Raw genomic sequence first — 21,668 nt, forward strand, 5'->3', positions numbered from 1 at the left:
CTCTGTCTGTATTAACTAACATACAAATCAAACTGATTTTCTTCCCACAACCAGTCGTGCCTTCCCCCAAAACCTTGCTAAGCACCATAGCCTTTCGTGGTTCTTTAACTAGAAGAACATGAAAAAACTTCATCTGGAATTTCAAAAGGGGATAATTTTTAAACACTTCCTGTGCCAAAGTTAAATGTTTCACTGAGAGAGTATAGAAAATGCAATTGCCCAAGGAAGAGTGAGTGTGTTGAACTACAAGACTAGATTCAAACATAGAGGTGTGAAATAGAAGTCATCTTGACTATGTTTTTACATATACTAGCACTCACACAAGAAAGTTATTACCCAGGCATGACTCACATAACCTCTAGTCTGAAGGCTTTGAAGAAGGGTGACCATATTTTCTAAAGTAAAACCAGGTCAGCTGGGGCTCGCCTGAGCCACCCCACACACCCACAGGACTCGCCAGAGCCACCATCCCCCCATCGCCCAGGGCTGGGGCTGAGCTCCCCCCCGAGCTCTGTGCCCCATGCCGCCCGTGGCCAGGTTGACACACCCCTCCCTAAGCTCCATGCTGCCTGCGGATGGGGCTGACCGTCCCCCTCCTCCCCCCATGGGGTGCTGGAACAATTTGTATAGTGGGGTTGCTGAAGGCCAATGAACCAAACTGTAAACCCTGTACACAATGGAAAACACTTAAAGCCAGGGGGCACCTATGCCCCACACCCCTAGTTTCAGCACTTATAGCCCCCAAGCTCTGCGCTGCCTGGGGCTGAGCTCCCTCCTGCTCCCCCCGAGCTCTGCGCCCCATGCCACCCGCAGCTGGGGTGGGGCTGAGCACTGGAGCCCTTTGCTGCCTGCGGCTGGGGTGACCCCCCCCCCGAGCTCTGTACCCCATGCTGCCTGTGGCTGTGGCTGGAGCTGGGACAGACACACCCCCACCCCTCAAGTTCCACGCTATGTGGGGCTGGGGCTGATCCCCCCAACCTCTATGCTGATGTGGCTGGGGCTGGCCCCCTGAGGGCTGGGGCTGTGCCCCATGCTATCTGGGGCTGCGACTCACCCCCAAGCCCTGCTGCCCATCACCTCACGTCACTGCCCCCCAACATTCCTCCATGCCCCCCCTTAGGTGGGGGCACACTCTACTTTTTTGGTAAACTGGGCATTTGTTTGTTTGCTTTTGCCTACTGATCAGTTTTGACAAATGCCCATTTTTGTAAAAAAAAAAAAAAAAAAAATTGGGATGGCAGGGACAGAGCTTAAAAAGGGGACTGTCCTGGCCAAAACAGGACGTACAGTCATCCTACTTTGAAGGGAATTGGGAAGGAATTTTCCCAGCTAGGATGTGGCCTGGCTGGGAAAGGGGGGGAAGTAGTGGGGACTTGGCTTAACTCTGAGAGGCGGGGAGCAGTGGTCACTGCCAGAAGGTGGGAACAAGAGTAGTCCTAGCCAAAGGCTAGTGTGTGGAGATTTGCTGCTCACTAACTTTGCCCATCCAACCCTAATTGCAGTTGCCACAGAATATTAGTGTTGTGCCCCATCCCTGAGCACTGGTAGGGGCGAGGGAGTGGTGGCAGTGGCAATCACAAGCTGGAGAAGAGCCAGAGAAATCTCTCTAACCTCTGGAGAGTGGGGATATCATAGAGTAACAAAGCCTAGAGGCTTCTTGAGCAGCAGAGGAAAGGAATGGGCACTTCAGCCCTGAGGGAAGGCAGCCTAGTTCACAGAGAGAGGGGGGAATCCCTATGGTCTGAGGACTCATTGGACCCAGGGTTTCCCCACACACGCTAGTTAGCTCAGCAGAGTGCTGAGGGTACTTAGGCTCTTCAGGAGATTTGGGCAGATGGTGCTTTGTCCCCTATATTGCTCCTTACTTCATGAGCACGATCCTTTGGACACTAAGGAGGATGATCACCTTGCAGTTTCTTGCAGTTGCCAGATGCAGCTGTTCCTGCATCCTCTGGGATTAACTGTGGGTTCTGTGGGAATCAGATATGCTGAGTCCTTCAACAAACAGCCCACCAGATGAGAAGACAGAGGGTGTCCCAGTCCTAAAAGCGGTTTTGTAGTCACAGGCCTTTCTTTTCTCTTCAATCTCTAGGTCAGCCAGCAAAAGTATGGGATCTCCACCTTCTGGAGACAGCAGCGCTGGAGCTTTGTGAGCTGGCAAGCCCATTAAATGGGGGGAAGAAGGGGTTGTTACATAGATGAAAATGTTTTGTGTATTGTCTTCATCTGCTGGCCCGGAGGATCTATCCCCAAGCATCTGGACTGGCACAGAGGATTCAAAGAGAAATAAATAGTAAGCTTTAAGCTTTGAAGTATGCCCATGAGCTGAATTACTGCATAGGATATCATTGTTGGGTTGCTGCCAGTGTAGACAACAGCATAACTGTTACACCAAAAAAGAATCTCTAATCTGGATGTGGGTAGTGATTGTGATTGCAACAAGATAGGGAAAAATTAAAGAATGCAATATCCTTTATCAGCCCTTGCCCGGCCCACTCCAAGCACCATCACTAGAGGCACTGTTTGCTGTGAAATTCAACATGCAAGTCAATTCAGTTTGGTTCTTCCTGAAGATATCCTGTTAAGCCCACATAAACAGTTTCTGTGTTCCTAAGTACTTCCTCATTTCCTTAGTGACTCTAGTGAAGCAGAGCAGGTACATTACTCTGACTCAAACTGGAAACCAAAGGCCCTGACCATGGGGCACCACACAACAGGCTAAATTCAAATGTCAAATAAGGGCCTCTAATTGACTAATGTTCTTAGCCCAGAGTGCACCCAAAAATTAATTTTTGCAGGTTTTCCACTGTAGTGACCCCCCAGACACAAAGTTGCTACAGGGACCCTTCGTGTAACTGATTTCTGGGTTTGTGGTGCCCGTCACTTGTAAATTCAAAGAAACAAATGATACAGGTGCAAACCATGATAAAACTCAATATGCAGTTTGCTTTTTAAAGAAGGAGGCACTTTATTTAAGAAAAGGATGGGGAGAATGAAAAATTAGGATAAATATGTTACAGACAACAAATGGAACCCGTAATGACAAACAAACACACCAGAACAACCACTCAGGCAGTATAGTTAATATGCCCAGCTCCCTGCACTACTGGGTTGAGTGGGTGTGGGCACAATGCACCTCCTCTACCCAGATTTCCTTTCATCAGCTTCTTCCACATCTTCCAACCCGGACGGTTGTTTAAAATGGAAACAAAGGAGTAGCCTCATGTCCTTCTTGACCCACCCATAGGCTGTGGAGCCAAGAGAGGAAAGGGGTGGAGGGCAGCATACCAGGGTCATGGCCTGACCACTTTTAAGCAGGTACATGGAAAATAGAGTTGTCACCTGGCTGGTTTCTGACTGGCCTGGCCAATTTTTCTACTCTCTTGTCAGCTACCTGTCAAGAGATGTAATCTACTGCGTGCACATGCAGTTGCATCACCTGAAAGCAAGCTTGCCCATCCAGGAGGGGTAAGGTATGGAGCAGAGTGGAGGGGGGCAAGGGCTTCTGGGAGGGGATGGAGTGCTACCTTAAAGGCTACCTGAAAGGCTGAGACTCCTGGGAGGGGGTGAATATAAGGGCTCACGGGCGGGGGGAAGGGGCTTGGCTGCAGGTGAGGGGACAACTAAGAGGGGAAGAGGAAGGTCAGGTGGGAAAGGGGCAAATCTATGGCCTCCTCCACTTTAAATGGCACTCTGGAGCCCCTGGACCCATCCACCCACCCTTTCCATGGGTCCTCTAGCAAAGAGAGGCAGCTTATAAAAGTCTCCACTCAGGCATCATTTACAGCAGCTGTTCCCAAACTGTTTGGGATTGCATTATCAGCAGATGGGGTCACAGTGATCCTTAGCATGTGGAGGATGCCATTTTGCTCTGCACAGCGTGACCTTGCACATACGGTGCCTGCAGAGGTGAAAGTAAGCCAGTAAGGTCCGCTATGGCATACTGGCAAGAGCCGGTACGCCGTGCCAGACTGCACCGGCTTCCCCGGTGGTGATTTAAAGGGTCCAGGGCTCCAGCTACTGTGGGGAGCCCGGGCCCTTTAAATCACCCCCATAGCCCTGCCACCGCTACCCCAGTCCTAGCCTGAGCCTTGCTGCCCTAGGGTGGTGGCAGCAGGGCTCCTGCAGTGATTTAAAGGGCCTGGAGCTCCACGGTGGCCAGAGCCCCGGGCCCTTTAATTTGCCCCTAAGCTCCCAGATGCCTCTGCAGTTGGGAGCTCCAGGGTGATTTAAAGGCCCCACCTCTTCTGGTTGAGGCCATGTTTCTTCTGGTTGAGGCCATGCCCCCGTTGAGGACTCCGGCGTACCGGTAAGTCCTTTAAGTTACTTTCATCCCTAGGTGCATGTGAGGTCACGAGGTCACAATGCACAGAGGATGCCATTTTGTAGAGCAAAATGGCATCCTCCGCATAGTGTGACTTAGCACATATGAGGTCACACTGTGTGGAGGATGCCATTTTGTAATACAAAATGGCATCCTTCATGCAGCATGATCTCACACTTATGGAGCATGTGAGGTCACACAGTGCATAGGTTGCCATTTTGCTCTTCAAAATGGCATCCTCCATGCTGTCTGGGGTTCTGGCAGCAAATAATTAAAATGGGGTTGTGCCAGCAAACAGTTTGGGAACCCCAATTTAGAGCCAGGGATGAGGTGACTAGAAATCTGGGTTATACCACCTTCTCTCTAAGAAGGTGGGAGATATCACACTAGGTGTCCATATGAATGCCCAGCTATGGCAACTTGGATACTGGCGGTTCCATATTTCCCCTGTAACCTAACCATCAACACCTTCTAAAATCCCACATATTCCTGGGACATATTGCCCGACCTGCAAACAAAAGAATTATCCAAATATCATGTAGCATGATGCAACCCTTTTTTCCAAATTAAGGCCCATTCCATAAAGTGATGAATTTCATAAAGACCGCACAGGAAACCAAACAGGCTTAATTCCCTTACTAAGCAAAAGTAAGGGAAAAGTCTTACTACACAAAAGACTGATAATGTGTTTTTCACCTTTACTGAAGTTGGTCCAATCTCTTGCTTCATGCACCAGAACATAAACCCTTGGACATCTTTTGGAATACATTCTATTAGTTGACTTATTTCTTGATACAAGGAGAGTGTTAATTTCTGTGAGGTATCCTCTTCTGCTCACTACCTTTGTCAAACTCCAGGTATCCAGTCTGGATCCAGATGTAGCACTGGGCTTTGAAAGTGAAGATCCGGAAATGGAGGTGAATGAAAACAGACACAAGGATAGATTTAAGTGGCAGCCCCCAGCTTTATTGAAGTAACACTGGAGAAGGGTGCTAAAGGATTATAGATTTTCATAATCAGGTTTTCACAGTTAGCTGTGCCCTACACAAACTAAGTATACTGTGGATAATATACAAAGGGCCATTTACTTTAAGTATATGCTCATTTTCTGCTTTCAAGCACAGTTAAGCAGACCGTCAATTGTGTGTAGCGCCCCTCTCTACCTGGTTACCTCCTTTGGTGGCAATCCGCTTACAGGTTTTGATGGACAGGTCTGGGTTCTTTTGAATCCCACCACCCACGCAGCAGGGTGAATCTTTTTTCTTTTTTTTTCTATGAAATTATTTGGCGGTGCCTCCACCCCCCCCTCGCTCCTTCCTGGCAGGGTCACCAGGGCAGCTTGGGCAGAAAATTCTAACTACAGAGTAATCCCCACTTACTTGCCAGATAGTTGGAGACTTCCAAGAAATAACACAACACATAAAAATATATTCAACACAATAATTATACTAAACAGGCAACAAATACAACATAACAGGGTGAAACACTATTTTTAGGGTCACTGGTGCCCACACTGAAAATACCCGTGACTTGATGTAACAAGTGTAAAATTAGTGTCCTATTGGTACGCGTACTTTGCTGGGGCCCTTGATGACCTATACAATTCTCTGCAGTGGTTTGGCAGTGTGGCTGACTGGGTTCAGTACAGCCCAAAGGACCCAAAGTTGGAGGAGGTGGTGAATCCCTCCACAGGTATAATAAGCAGCAGGTTATAAAATACTCAAACCCTTACTCCCTGGCTTGAGGACACAGTTCAGGGAGTAGGGGGTCCCCAAAACAAATTCCCTGACTAACTAAAAGATGGTGCACTCACGAACTCCATGAATGATCTTCAGGTTTGAAGATGATGCTGGACTCTTCAGTGACTGCAGAGGGGCTGCTGTCTGCTGTCAGGGATTCTCCTCAAGCAGGAATCAGGCTGCGTTGGTCCCAGGATTTCCCCTCACCACAAAGGGGTGCAGGGCTCAAGGTGTAGGTTATACAACTACCCTAACATCCAAACTGTAGCCTCCTAGCCCAGCCTCCAGTCACACACTCAGCAGGCAGCTTCCCTGGACTAGCAGAGCTGACCATGTGGTGACTAGTCTCACCTAGGGAGCTGGAGGTGAACCCAGCCTGGCTGGGAAATTTCTCAGCAAATGCTACCAACTGGGACTCATCCATGGGGAAAGAAAACCCAGGTGAGGGATCGGCTGTCAGGTCCTTAGAGGCCAGTTCTCGGAGGAACCCTGCTTGCAGGCCTCGGACTCACCAGCTCCCCACACAACCAGTCCTGCCCTTACCCTGGCTGGCTCCAGCCTCTCCAAAATGGCTTCTCCCCTCTCCTGAACTCCCTGGGAGGGGCATCTCACTCCCTATTGGTTGCCGGGCAGACTCTGAGTTTGCCTTGGCTCCTCCTCCCTGAGCTGCCAGCAGACAGAGCTCCAGGAATCTATGTAATCTCCTTGGGGGTTACATGTGGAAAGAACTATTCACTTTGATTGCTGAATATGCAGAAATACTACTTCATTTCAGTGATGAAATAGTAAAGAATTGTTGCCAGTATCTGGAATGCTCTGATACAATTCATAGCACTCCTTTACAAATTTGAGTAACTTGTCAATATGGTGAAGTTCAAAGGTTTAAGGATGTAATGCAGAAAAAAACAAAATTTCCCTTGTTTAATGCATCTGTTGAAATCAAGCAGAAAATGGTACTGAATAATTCTCTGACTAGATTTTGGTGCCATACCATGTTTATCCAATGACTTTGCTTTTGTTTCTGCACTTTACATGTTTTGAGGGTTGGAAAACAATTCCACAATTGGGATGAGAGCTTGTTCCACAGTCAAAGAAATTATTGCTCCAATGATGTTTTACTGCATGGCACCCAATGGTCATTTCTGCTGCTGTTATAGCTGCCTCTTCCTTTCGGGCTTAAGAAAATATTAGCTTTTTTCTTTTAAAAAAACCCTGCCAATTTGTTTTTCTTATATGCAGCACCAGAATCAGGTTTTGACATCTTTGCCACTGTGCATACTGGAGAATTCCTGTAGAACATACTGGGCAGGAGGCCTTCAGGTTATTATTTTGGGCTTGCGTAATCTACAGATATTTTCCCTCCCTATCACTTCTATATCTACATGTAACCCTTCTGCCCATCTAAGTTGGCAGCAACAAGGGCCGGGTTCTGTATCTAGGGGTTCCGCTTCAATAACACAGTGCAAAACCGGCTCGAGCCCCCACCCAGTGACCTGGGACAATTACATACCACCCCCTGGGTGCCTCTAAGAGGCAATACTTCCCCTCTCGCAAGCACGGAGTCTGAGTGTAACAGAAAATGTTTAATAACATGAGGTAAACGACATCAGCATTAAATTGGAAAAACACCACAACTAGAGTTCATAGACCAAACCATGAGCGAAGACCCACCCCAGCAAATTGGGCCGTGTCCTCTCCCGTTGGTTCTTGGAACCAGCGACCCAAGAATCACCAAAGTCCCAAAAGTCCGACAACCCCCCAAAGTCTCTGTCCCTGATCAGTGCAGCCCCAGAGTTCAAAAGGGGGGGGTGTGAGCAGGGTGTTAAGGGGCACCTTACGTGATCCGAGGCCAACCGGCTGCTTCTCCGTGGGGTTCCACCCAGCCTTCACCACGAACTGCTCCACTCCACCCGCAGTCCCACTCCTGCCGTCCCACGAACTGCTCTGGCAGCTGCTCCGCTCCGCTCACCGACCTGTGAGCCGTGCCGCTCCGCGCCGCGCCGCTCCGCTCACCGACCTGTGAGCCGTGCCGCACCGCGCTGCTCCGCTCCGCTCCGCTCACCGACCTGTGAGCCGTGCCGCACCGTGCTGCGCCGCTCCGCTCACCGACCTGTGAGCCGTGCCGCACCGCGCTGCTCCGCTCCGCTCACCGACCTGTGAGCCGCTCCGCTCCGCTCCAGCCGTCCCTTGGGCCGCTCCCACAAGGCTCTGTTCTGTTAGCTGCTCCTCCAGCCGCTCCACTCACCAACCTGTGAGTCGCTCAGCGCCACTCCAACTGTCCCACAAGGCTCCACTCTGCTAGCTGCTCTGCCAGCCGCTTAGCGTTATAGCTTCAGGCTCCCCCACTAGTTAACACCGCCTCAGTGATCTCAGCTCTTTTGTGATTTCAGCTCATAGTAGGGGAGCCCCAGTGCTAGTGCACCACTGGCCCAAAGTGAATTCAGTTCAGCAGTCTGTAACTAGACTTCTAATGGAATCAAAAGTTAGCTCTGATATTCAACAATGGAGAGAGGAGGTAGTGCAATTGGTGTTTCAACCCCCTCAGAGAGGGCCCATACCATCAGGTACAAATACCTGTCCCCATCCTCTCTCAATTCACTGGGTTTTGTAACCCATGCCCCTTGACAAGCACATGCTACTTAGGTAATGGTGAATGACTCACTCAGTCCTTCTGTCATACACAGTTCCACTGGCCTTGATTCACAGAATCAGGGTAACAAAACTTTATTCTTCCTGCCCCAATAACAGAGAAACTGGGGATCCCACACCAGCCAAAGTAACCACTTTGAGTTGCTGTTGTTTCATGCCAGGCGAGTGGGTGTGCCTATGCAAACAAGATCAGCCCCTGGAGTTCTTTTCCACACTCGCCATAATTCACCACCAGATGTCAGGGTAGAGCTCATCCTGACTCTGCTTACATCCACATTCCCTTCACTTTATTCCTCTAACTGTTGTGACACTGCTATTGATGTCTGCACTTCTGACTGAGTTACACAAAGCTTGTAATTGATGGATTTAAAAAACACAAAACGATATACTTTCTTATCTCAAACTGTATTATGGCATTCTGTTCGTGAAACCAGTACCTCAGGACCTTTGGAAGCAATTCACCACAATACATGCCCTCTGACCCTGGGCCCACTCTAGATCTCCTACATTTTCTCTGCAGGTCCTTCTCCTGTTACACTTGAATCAGAGAATTAGGCCCAAACTCTCAACTTCCCTGGTCTATCTGAATATGTGAGTTCTGCTGGGCCCCCTTCACTGTCTGGCATTCTCCACAGAGCTCTCCCCTAACCCCTGGTGTCATCTCTCTAACAGAGCAGGTTTCCTTTTGTAAGCCTGCCCAAAATAAAAATGGCTGGCCACGCAGGGGGCAAATGTCAGATGCAGTTCACCTCCCTTTGGAGGTGCGCCGGCCTGCCACCTTTGTGCCTTGGGAGCAGAAGTGCTGGAAGCTCCCTAGAAGTGGGGGGCCACTGGCACCTGGACTGTGGCCTCAACCCACATCTGCCCCTCCCCTCCCCTTAAGAGAGAGAAATGGGGGGTGGAGGGGGGCAGAGAGTAGCAAGTGGTGGGAAGGACCTCAGGGGAAGAGGCAGAGTGGGGGCAGGAAGAGGTGGAGTGAGGGTGCGGCCTCGGGGCAGAGCGGGGACAGACTCACAGGGAGTGGGGTGGAGCATGGGCGGGGACTCGGGTGGAAGGGCAGAGCAGGGGTATGGTCACAGTTCGGGTGCTGGTGGCCCCCATTTCTAGGGAGCTTCCGGCATTCCTGGGAGTAGCCTCCCCAAATGAAAGACTCATGTGCCACCTATGCCAGGCTACTCTCATGAGATGCCTGGTCACCAGACTCAACCACTGGCCCAACCCCTTTAAACTGGGAAGTGGATAACTAGGCACAGGTGAGATTGAACCCAATACCCTTAAAGGGACAGATGGTATAGGAGTAGACTGGAGGAAGATTATTGTTGGCTTCTCATACACTAAAATTGTTTTCACTTTTGTGCACACCATGTGAATGGAGTTAGCGCCGGCTTTAGGAAGGGCGGGGCCCAATTCGAACATTTTTGGCGGGGCCCCAGCAGGGATGACTAACAAAAAAAATAATGGAAAAAAAAGCCTTTAATTTCTTCCATGTATTATTTACTTTCCATAACTATATAAAAAATAAAATTATATATTATGTACATTGCATCATATATGCTGTTGATCGGTTATTAATGAGCTCCGTTTCACGTGTCTGGGTCGCCGCCACGCCCTGGGGGTGTGCTAGGGTGACCAGATGTCCTGATTTTATAGGGACAGTCCCGATTTTTGGGTCTTTTTCTTATAGGATCCTATTATCCCCCACCCCCTGTCCCGATTTTTCACACTTGCTGTCTGGCCACCCTAGTGGTGTGCACATGTGTGGGTCCCAGCTGCTCCCTGCCCCCCTCATTGCAGCAGGTGTGCAGGGTTACTGCCCTGGGAACTGCAGGGCACCAGTGGACATGGGGCTGGCTGGAGGCTGGGCAGGGGCTCACTGGAGGTAGGGTCTGGCTGCAGGCAGGGCAAGGGGTGCGGGGCTGGCTGGAGACAGGGGTGTGTGGGGCTGGCTGGCTTTGGGCAGGGCCGCAGGGGGGTGCGGCAGGGGTTGCCTGGAGACAGGGCAGGGGGTGCGGCAGAGGCTGGCTGTGGGCAGGGGGTGCAGGGCTGGCTGCAGGCAGGGCAGGGGGGCGGGGATGGTGCGGGCAGAACAGGGGTGGCGGGGCTGGGGGTAGGGCAGGGGTGCAGCAGGGGCTGGCTGCGGACAGGGGGTGCAGGGCTGGCTGGAGACGGGGCTGGCTGCGGGCAGGGCAGGCGGTGCGGCGCTGGTGCGGGGACGGGGTGCAGCAGAGGCAGCTTTAAATAGCCCCCGAGTCCCCCGCTATCCCAGGGCTCTGGGGGCTATTTAAAGGGCCCAGGGCTCCCCTGCTTCTACCGCCCCGGCCCTTTAAATAGCCGCGGGAGCTCTGGGGAAGCAGCGGGGCTCCAGTGGCTATTTAAAGGGCCGGGTTGGTAGAGGCAGCGGGAGCCCCGGACTTTTTAAATAGCCCCCAGAGCCCCGCAGCCCTACCCCAGGGCTCCAGCAGTGCGGGGCTGGTGGCAACTTAAAGGGCCTGAGGCTCCGGCCCCTGCTGGGAGCCCTAGGTCCTTTAAATTGCCCCCTGGGGAAGCCGAGCCACCCTGGTACAGCGTACTGGCTCTTGCCGGTACACCGTACCGGGGCTTGGGCCTGGGGCCCGATTCAGGGGAATTGGTTGAATTGGCCTAAAGCCGGCCCTGGTGGGGGTATGGCCACAGAGCCGCAGGGAGGGGAACCCTGAGGTGTGGGGCCTGGGTGGGTACTGGGAGTTCCTCCTGAAGGGACGGGGGTTGGCCAAGGTCACTCAGCCCCGGGGTGTGGGAGGGGGACTGGCTGAGGGCACTCAGAGCCCCAGGAAGTGGGGGGGGCTGACGGGAGGGACGGGCCAGGGGCACTCAGAGCTCGGGGGAGGGGCTGTCCAGGGGGAGGGGGGGCACTCACAGCCCCAGGAGGTGGGTGGGGGAGGGGCGCACAGGATTTCAGGAATTCCCTGGCAGTGAAGAGCTGCTGGCGGCAGGGAGGAGCCAGCCGTGACAATCCCCACTTGGGATCCCTGACTGGGCTAGTGGCTATGGGGGCCCGTGGCCAAGCTGCAGTGGAAGGTGACCTGAAGGAAATGCCTCGGCCTCCAGCTAGGAAGGGCCTGGGCCAGCAATGACCCACCGCGCAGTGTCCCAGCTCCCTGCCCCACACCTGCGGGGCACGGCCCCTCCTCTGTAGGGAGGTTGGCATGTACCTTAGTGCTGCTTCCTCCATCCCCAAAGGCCTCTCCCAGCCAGTCTCTGGCAACCCCTGCCGTTCAGTACGCACATTACCCTGCTGTGACATACCGGGGGGGGGGAACCCCTCGGGGATGGGGGGGCTGTCACACAGCTGGGCAATTTAACCCGGCTGGGCAGGAGTGACTGTCTCCCTGGAGCTGGGGTCTCTGCTCCTCTGAGTCTCAGCCCAGGTGTCTCTCTGCCCTTCCCCCCAGTCACCCCCGGGCGAGGTGGGAGAGCCCCACGTTGCGTTCCAGCCCCACATTCATACCCACAAGTGCTGGTGGGTTCCAATCCCAGCTGAACACGCCCACCCGGCCCTAGTGCGGAGCAGAAGGGCCCAGAGCTGCCCCACAGACCCTCTGGCTCTCCGAGCCAGCTCTTACCCATCACTGCAGCACGTCTGGCCCAGGCTGAACACTGCTGCTCTGTTCAGAGAGACTGGCACTTCTCGCTCCTGCCGTACGAGGGGCAGGTGCTGCTACCGACTGCTCCCCCTAACCCCCGCCCTGCTGCGCTCTGGGGATGCTGCCCTGGTGTGGAGCTCTCAGGTGTCTTGAACTGGAATTTGTTTGGAGAGAAACTGCTAAGAAGCCCTATCAGCCCAGAGCAGAGAATACCTGGGAGCCTGCCTGGGTCGGGCGGGTCTGGTACAGCCTCCCCCCAGATAAGGCTCTTCCTTGGACCTGCCACTCATTGGAATCTGGAACGATTCCCTCCGAGGTAACACCCGGGGCAGCCAGGGCAGGGCAGGGTACGGCCTGCTCCCCGGGAGCGTTAGGGCTTTCAGGAGTCAGAGGTGCCAGCAGAGCAGGTTGTACGTTAAAGCAGCGAAGGCAGTTGGGGGGCAGAGGAATTGGGTGCTTTGCCATTGCACTTGATCAGCTCAATTTGAAAATTCTTTCAAAGGAAATCCAGATGTATACATCTGACTGGGGTACATGTACACACATACACACGCACACTCACATGTGCACACACTCATGTGCACATACACGTACAAACATACATACGCACATGTACACATACACATATATACAGACGTACACATACACGCACACACGCTGTCCCTGGAGCGCCCCAGGATGCGACTGACGGGGTGGCTGGCTATTATGGAGGCAGAAGGGGGTTGGGAGAAAATAATCAAGAAGAACTTTTGCTGAAAATGCAAACCTAAGCTGGAAATCTGTGCAGGGCTGGGTCAGCAAAAATGATCTTTTGAGCTGTTCTTATTAACCGTGGTCCTGTACTTCCTGGTTTGCGTCGGACCCAGGCAGGAGACTGGGCTGCTCTGAGCTGTAGAAGCCATTGGAATGAGCCAGGTCGGAATGAGCCAGGCCCTCAGAGCCTTCTGCCACCAATCGCCCCAGCAGTCACTGATCCACACCAAACCACGTCCTTCCAGTCAGGCAGTTTCATATGCACACGTCAAACCCTTGGTTTGCCACTCAGACACCACGGTGATGGGCACAGTAAGGCCCGAGAGATGCTAAACAGGCAGACAGACAAGGAAATAGTGGCCCTGCCTACAGGTGTGTGTGTGGTGCAAACGGATGAACACCAGTTGCTGGCTGAAGGCACAACCTTAATTCCCACATCTCCTGTCTGTCAGCTATCGTTCGCTTGGCAGCCTGAGCTCCGATTTCTAACGCAGCGTTTTGCTCTGGCCTATTGTGGTTCTCATGTCCGGGAGCGCCTTGGCCCCTGGTATCAGGAACGGTGCTAAGGAGGCTGCTTTTCAAAGGTCCTTAAGTGGGGTTGCCAACTTTCTACTTGCACAAAACCAAACGCCCTTGTTCCAACCCCTTTCATGCCCTTCTCTACGGCCCCACCCCCACTCACTCCAGCCCAGCCCACCTCTCTCAGTCGCTCACTCTCACACCCTCACTCACTTTCACTGGGCTGGAGCTGGGGGTTGGAGTGCAGGAAGGGGTGAGGGCTCCGGTGGGCAGGGCCGGCTTTAGGCCAATTCCACCAATTCCCCCGAATCGGGCCCCGCGCTTAAGAAGGCCCCTTGCCCAGTGGCAGGGTCACCCAGAGTGGGGGGCAAGTGGCAGAGAATCCCTTCCCTGGCTAGAGGCACCTTTTTAATTTTTACTCACCCGGCGGCGCTCCAGGTCTTTGGCAGCGGGTCCTTCACTCGCGCCGGGTCTTTGGCGGCGGGTCCTTCAGTGCCGCCAAAGACCCGGAGCTAGTGAAGGACCCGCCGCCAAAGACTAGGAGCGCGGCCCGGTGAGTACAAGCCCCACGTGTTTTTTTTAACGTGGGTTTTTTTTTTTTTTTAGTCATCCCTGTTGGGGCCCCGTCGAAACTGTTCGAATCGGGCCCCGCACTTCCTAAAGCCGGCCCTGCCAGTGGGGATGCGAGCTCTCGAATTGGGCTGGAGATTAGGGGGTTGGGGTGCCAGAGGGGGATCCGGGCTGGAACAGAGGGTTGGGGTGCGGACTCTGGGAGGGAGTTTGGGTGCGGGAGGGGGCTCAGGGCTGGGGTAGGGGATTGGGATGGGGGTGTGGGGTCTGGGAGGGATTAGGGTACAGGAGGGGTTTCCGACCTGGGGCAGGGAGTTGGGGTGCCGGGTGTGAGGTCTGGGAGGGAATTTGGGTGTGGGAGGGGGTTCCGACCTGGGGCAGGGTTTCTGGGTGCGAGCTCCGGCCAGGCGGCGCTTACCTCAGCCAGCTCCTGGTCAATGGCACACCGGTGCTAATGCAGGCTCCTGACCCCTGGTCTCCCTCCGCTGGCAGGCTCTGAGCAAGGCCTGCTCAGAGAACATGGATGACGAGCTCTCGATCCTGCTGACAGCACCCCCCAGCACAGACAAACTCCAGCACATCTTGGAGGTGAGCAGAATGGGGAGGGGCCGCAGGGGTTTTACCTTAGCCCTGGGGACTCCTAGAAAGAAGAGACTGGAAAATCCATGTTTCTATTGGATCCTTCCGAGTATGCATTTGTGATATAAACTCACTGGGTGACCTTGGGGTAACTCACTTCCCCCTTACGGCATCAGTCTTCTCCACTATCAAATCTACACTGGGGAAGAAGGACAGAAGCCCCAACAATCACCTTCACCTCTGGGTGTCTGGTCCTGGGAGCCAATCCAACTGGAATATCTGCCCCATCTCCTAAACTGCCCTGTCTTTTCCTCCTAGGGCCTTGTCCTTAGTGCTCAGCCTGGCCCCTTCCCAGATTGTCCCTGACCTTTAAAGGACTCTCCAAGCCCCTCCCATGCCTGCTTCCCTTGGGGTCTCTCTCCTGGCTGAGCACAGGCTGCCCTTCCATCTCTCAGCAGGCCTGGGTCCTAGTCACAGGCTGCGTCTTGTCACGTGACTCCCACACTTCTTCCCTTCGACCTAGGAAGCTACATCACCTGGGCCAGGTGCAGTTGAGCTCCAACCCCTTTCCTGGCCATCTCACCCAGGGACAGGTTGAAACTGGTAACCTGTGGGTAACAGTAACTGGTTGCTCCCAAAGGTGCTGAAGACACAATGGAAGAGGAAATCCTTTGGCCTGGATTGAAATTATTCCGACTGAAAGTGAATGAGAGAAAATAGGTCCAGAGTTCTCTTCCTAGCAGCAGAAAATGTAGCGATTGATAGAGGTTCAGGTCAGAAAGGACCATTATGTGCATCTAGTCGCCCCTCCTGTACAACTCAGGGCTAGAATGTGACCAAGTGGTTCCTTCAGCCAACCATAGCATGGGACTGAGCCAGAGCACGTCTTTTGGAACGACATCCACATGCAGGAGAGCCAGCTGGCTACCAGAAAATCTCTCTTCTGCAGTGACGTGGGGTTAAGGGACACGGGGGAAAAGACATGGAGGCTGTGACTAAACTTAGAGCAGCAAGGCCAGGAAAACCAGGGTTAGGTCCCAGGCCTGGCTATCAGATCTGCTGTTTTCTATTCCTGGCTTTGGGACCATGAGCGAGTCTCTGCACCGCTGGGTGCCTCGGTTTCCCCAGCTATCAAATGGAGCTAATCAAGGTTTTGTTTGTTCTCCCCATTTTACAGGGTGGGAAACCGAGACACAGTTGGGACCTGTCTACACTACAGGTCTGTCGTGCCTTTGTAATCTGCTGACCCCCACATGTTGTTCAGAGCCTATGGATAACACAGCTCCTAAAGGTACGTTTGTTCTGTGCTTATCCCCTATGTACCAGCAAGGCTGGACAGCATTTCTCACTGTGATGTGGGGAGCAGGTCCTGGGTACTAAGGGTCTGAAGAAGCTCTCAAGGACTAATTTTTTAAAATAATTGTTATCAATGAATTGAGAGAAAACATAGAATCACTGCGGATAAGATTGGGGGGTGACAAAATACAGGCAGAGTGGTAATTCCTGATGGGGAGAGGGCAGTGATACAGAGCGATCTGGCTCATTCGGCCAGCTGGACCCATTCAAAGAAAACAAGTTTGAGCAGAGCCCAATGCAAGGTCCTATATGTGGCAACAAGGCACGCCAGCCACACCTCCAGAATGGGGACGTGGATCCAGGAAAGCAGTGACTCTGAAAAGGATTTAGGGGCCAGAGTGGAGAAGCCACTCAACATGAGCTCCCAGTGTGATGCTGTGGTGAACAGGGCTAAAGCCATCATTAGACGTAGGAGCAGAGCCGTGAGTAGGATAGGGAGGTGACACAGCAGCAGTGAGACTGCTACTGGAATACTGCCTCCAGTCTTGGTGTCCTCCTTTGAAAAAGATGGTCCTAGAAATTGGAGCTGGGGCAGCAAAGAGCCATGAAATGTTCTGAGGGCTGGAGAAAAATGCCTTCTAGTGAGCTATTGAAAGAGCTTAACCTGTTTAGCTTATCAAAAGAAGATTGAAGGGGACTTCATTGAAGTGTTGAAGTGCCTTAATGGAGAGAAAATACTGGGTATTAAAGGGCTCTCTAGTCTAGCAGAGAAAGGCAGAACAAGACCCAATGGCTGGAAGGTGAAAAGAGACAAATTCCTATGACAAATAAGGCACAAATATTCAACAGCGAGGATGATTGAACACAGGAAGAAGCTACCAAGGAAAGTGGTGGATTCTCCGTCTCTTGATGTCATTAATAAAGACTAGATGCCTTTCCGGAACGTGTTTGCCCCAAAAGTAGCTATTGTGGTAGACAGGAGGCCTGTGATATGCAAGGGGTCAGATTAGACGCTCTAACTGTCTCTTCCGGCCATAAAGTCTACTCATTTCTGAGAAACCGAGTGTAGCATTGGGAGCAGCCTCTGATGTTTTACTGTCTAGCCGGCTTGCTTCCTAGAATGAACACTCATTGAGCGGGGTGATCCACAGGGAGTAGCTCAAACCTCCAAAGGGTCTGGCCTGCGGCAGGACATTAACACTGCAGGGGAGGGGTGGGTGTGGCAGTGACATCACAAAGGCCTTTTGCAGGACATCAGCCTATTGGCCAAAGGTGCAGGGGAGGTGGTGACCTCACAGAGGGATGCTGACATCAGCCAGGCAGGACAGGGGCGCAGGGCCAGGGAAACCTCAGAGACCCCTGTGGCTTTGCTTCAGCAAGTCTCCTTCTCGAGGGCTCTCTTTGAGGTCTGAGAGAGTATTTGGGTTCACGTACGTGAGCACCAGGAGGTACCTCTTTTGAGTTTTCTCCTTTCTTTTTCCTGATTTCACTAGAAAACTGACGTCCCTGTTTAGAAGGTAAGAGCCTCCGAGAGGTTTGGAACCTGTTCAGTCTGATGCATCTGGCGCCAGCTGAATTTTAGGCATGGAAAACACTAGCTTAAGGTGGCCGAATTTTATTCCCCACCTGGGATTTTGTCCCTTAGAATCACTGGGGACATTAGGGTTTGTCCTTTTTCTTTTACCTTTTCCTCCATCCGCCCCTCCTTTCTCTTCATCTCTTACTTCTTTTGTCCTTTCCCCGTTCCCCTCCCACCACCAGGAGGACTCTGTGTGTGTGTCGTGGGGAGTGCTCTGCAATGGGAACAGGGACAATTCTCCAACTTTGGGCAGTCGAGAGCCTGGGTGAGATAAGGGGCGTTAAAGCCCTTTATAAAGGAGAAAGGGGAGTTTCCTGGTGTTGAGCACCAAGGAATTCTAAACTTTGCTAAAACATCTAGTCTGCAGAAACCAGAAATGGTTGGGGCCACATTGTAACCGTTGTCTTTTTTAAAGCCCATTGAGGGATGTGAGTCCCACCCTTTTAGGTATCTGGGGTGCTGGGAGAAGAGAAGAGGTGCCTGTCTCCATTTTATGGCCTCAACAAACTAAGTGCTGTGCCCCAGTTCTCGTCAGAGATCCCTGAAAAAGAACGTCTTCCCATCCATTAACATACCTGGAAAGATACTGGATCTCCTTATTAAACAATCAGTTTGTCAGCACCTACAGGACAATTTGGTTCTTAGGACTAGTGAGCATGGACTTGTCAAGAACAAATCATTCCAAACCAATCCTAGCTCCTTCTTTGGCAGGGTTACGGGCCTAGTGGAGGTGGGTAAACAGTAGATGTGATCCATCTTGGTGTTAATAAGGACATTCTCACAAGCAAACTAGGGAGAGGTGGTCTAGATGCAATTAGTATAATATGTGTGCACAGATGGTTGAAAGCCCGTACTCCAACAGCCCAGAACCAAACACTCCTCCTCCTGGGCAGTGCGCTCTGACCTCTAATGGTCAGATGCTGCTTAGCACTGTCAGAGCAGCTTTTGCTGGGGGATTCTCCCAGCACTTTCCAATAGTGGGAAAGTATGAAATCCCCATTTGACTGCTGGGGACAGAGCCTAGAGCGGGGAGCAACTTACCCAAAGTCCCACAGGTCAATAGGAAACCAGCAATGGAACCCAGGAGTCCTGACTCCCAGTTCCCTGCTCCAGTCACTCCAGCGGAGCACACTCCCTCTCAAAGCAGGGGGACCGGACATGAAGGCCTGGTTGTAATTGCCAGCTATGGGAGGGAGTGTGCAGCAGTGGTTAGTGAAGGGGCCTGGAAATAAGGACTTCTGGGTCCCATCCCTGGCTCTGACACTTGGTGTGACCCTGAGCCAGTAGCTTCCCCACCCCAGGCCTGTTTCCCATCAGTAGGGTTGGGGTAGCAGCCCCTACAGACCAGGGGGGTTGGGAGGCTCCAGGAAGGTGTGTAAAGTGCCGGGATGTCAGGATCCCGGAGGTGCTGTCACCCCCGCATTAGGCCAGTGTTCTGCACCCCCTGCTGCTGGCCGAGTTTCTCTGTCCCTTGGCAATAAGATAGACTCTTGTTTTCACAGCCAGTCGATCGCCCAGTGCTATCCCCCTGCCTGCTGGCTGGGCAGGGTAACTCCTCAGGTCACCACCACCCTCTCCAGCCTGCCTTGGCTTTGGGGAGTGAGGAGGAGGGCGAGGGACGATACTGAACATCCTCCATCCATCGCTCCGTCAGCAGAGCAAGTGAGTGGCATTAGGGTTCCCCGTTGGCGTCCCCTGTCTGTCTGGGGAGAGGCAGAAAGAGGGGGAAAGAATCTCTCCCAAAGGAGATTGGATTTGCAAACCGCCCCCAGGAGCCCCTCGCTCTCAGACCGGGGAGGGGCTTCTCCAGAGCCGTCTCCAGTGTGTTTGGAAAGGTCCCAGGAATGGGGCTCCCAACGCTTCCCTTGTGGGAGACCGTTCCCCAGGCTGAGCGTCTCTGAGCTGGGCCAGACCCTGTGAGCTGCTGAGCATGGAAATCAATGGGAAAGGCGGGGGTCCTGGCCTTGCTCTGCCTCGGGACTTTGACCTGGGGAATGGTTTCCCAGGAGAAGTCCAGACTCCTGGGTTCTGTTCCTTCTCTAGCCTGGGGGGGAGTGTGGCCTGGGACGGCAGGAGGGAGCTGCTTGTCCAAAGTGACTGAGCCCAGTGATGGAAAAGGAGGAGACTCCCCGGGCATTGCAGCCCCAGAGGTGACGAGGGGGAACGCTGGGAGCAGATCATTCAATGAACTCCTGCCAGTGCGTGTAGATTGCATTACGTGCACCCCTGTGGGGAGAGGAGGAGCTGCTCTGGCTGGGGCAGGGATGGGGAGGGACCAAACAGGCTGGTTAGTGAGAGGCTGCCTTGACCCCAGACTCACGCCCGCTTCCCGCTCGGTTCCAGGGTGGCCAGGCTCCTGAGGATGTTCAGGAAGAAGGCTCTGCAGGTGGCCCCAGAGCCTGAGGGAAGCAGCTGCCATCTTCCCCGGGAGCAGAGCGGCCCCTCCGTCCCCACTGGCGGGGAAGGAGCTCCCGGCCAGGCCAGGAGGTGGAAGTGCCCAGTCTTCTGGCGGAGAAAACCCGCTCCCAGCGCAGGCGCCAAGGTGGGAGAGGCCAGGTCGAAATGGAGCTGGGCCAGGCTGCCGCTGGGCAGGCAGGACCCAGCGCAGGAGGGGAGCCAGGCAGAGTGACTCTGGGACATGTTGTATGGGCAGCAGCAGCCCCAGGAGCCCAGCCCTGATTCCCAGCAAGAGGCATCGCCCGGCCCGGTCAGTGAGGACCTTCCAGCCTCCCCAGGGCAGGAGGTGGAGGATCCCTGTCCCACCACGAGCAGCTCGGCCCGCTCCCCATGGGACAGCAGCAGTGCCTGGGACTCGGGCAGCAGCGAGGCCGATGGGCGCCGCAGCTTTGTTCCAGGTGAGGAGTCAGGCTGGGCTCAGGGAGAGGTGAGGGCGGGGCTGTGAACACCCTGGGCCCAGGCCCTCGATCAGTGCTATGGGGGCGGATCCCCAGCCCAGGGGTCTGGCCTGAGCCACATGAACCCCACTGACACTAGATGCTGCCACTTTGGTCCTCGGTGCTCCAGTTGGGGGGAGGCACCTCCCAGGGAGTCCAGGACAGCATGGGGGGGTCTCTTTGCTATGGGCTCCTGAAGGAGTTGGGGGCTGAAAGCATCACTGAGACGGGGGAGTGTGGGGCCCAATCTGCCCTGGGTCCCGGAGGTGGGAAGGGGACACATTGCCCCAGCGTGCCCCTGTCCTTCCCCCGAGTGGCAGCAGGCGTCACCCTGTCCCCTTCTCTCCCTGGTGCAGGGACCGCCAGGGACTCAGGGGACGAGGAGGAGGAATGGGTGGACGTGGCCACAGAGGAGGCTGCTCTCAATAACAGCCGAGAGCAGCTCCAAGACGGAGAAAAGGTACGAACGTTCCCCAGCTGTGCTGGAACCGAGACTGTCCTGCCCCTTCCCAGCACCTGACCCCCTGCAGAGGGTCTTGTCCCTGATGATCCACCAGCCCTAATGGGAACCTTTCTCCTCCATGATCTGGGACCCCAGAGGTGGGGGTGTCTGTTCACACACCAGCCGGGTCTCCTCCCCCCACAGGCACTGTCCCAGTTCCTGACCCTGCTTGTGGTGGAGTGGTGGGTGATTTGGACAATGGGCGGGTCCCCACTATCCCCGATTCAGGCCTGAGTCCTGCAGCTGCTGTGTGGGGGCAGGGAGGTCCCTGGCTAACTGGCTCTCTCTCCCCTAACCCCACTCCTGGTGGGTGCAGGAGGAGGCCCAGCAGCTCGTGTTCCTGCACGCCATCCACCCCGCGTCTCGCTGCACAGCAAAGAGGGCAGGACACACTGGAGCCGCACTGCTGCAAGGCGGCTGTGGCGGAGAGGATTGTGGTGAGCGAGACACGGCACCCAGAGGGAGGACAGAGACATGGGAGGGGCAGGGGTCTCCCCAGACCAATGGTTTGGGGATGGCTTGTGCTGGAGGGGCAGCAGAGGGCAGGGATTGCTGGGGCTGAAGACTGGGGAGAAGAGACGGGAGAAATTCGGAGAGTGGTCACTATTGGGCAGGAATCGGAGGAGCGGGGGGCAGGTGGG

The 21,668-nt window shown here is 53.9% G+C and overlaps 1 long non-coding RNA gene across 1 annotated transcript; it reads left to right on the forward strand.

Annotated features, from left to right (window-relative positions):
* Nucleotides 1-15,940: 15,940 nt before the first annotated feature.
* On the forward strand, nt 15,941-20,147 carry LOC128832613 (uncharacterized). The gene is made up of 3 exons (XR_008444017.1): nt 15,941-16,047; nt 19,134-19,293; nt 19,975-20,147. It is a non-coding gene; the product is annotated as an uncharacterized LOC128832613 (long non-coding RNA).
* Nucleotides 20,148-21,668: the final 1,521 nt, after the last annotated feature.

This window comes from Malaclemys terrapin, chromosome 2 (genome assembly GCF_027887155.1).
Source record: "Malaclemys terrapin pileata isolate rMalTer1 chromosome 2, rMalTer1.hap1, whole genome shotgun sequence".
Taxonomy (NCBI): domain Eukaryota; kingdom Metazoa; phylum Chordata; order Testudines; family Emydidae; genus Malaclemys; species Malaclemys terrapin.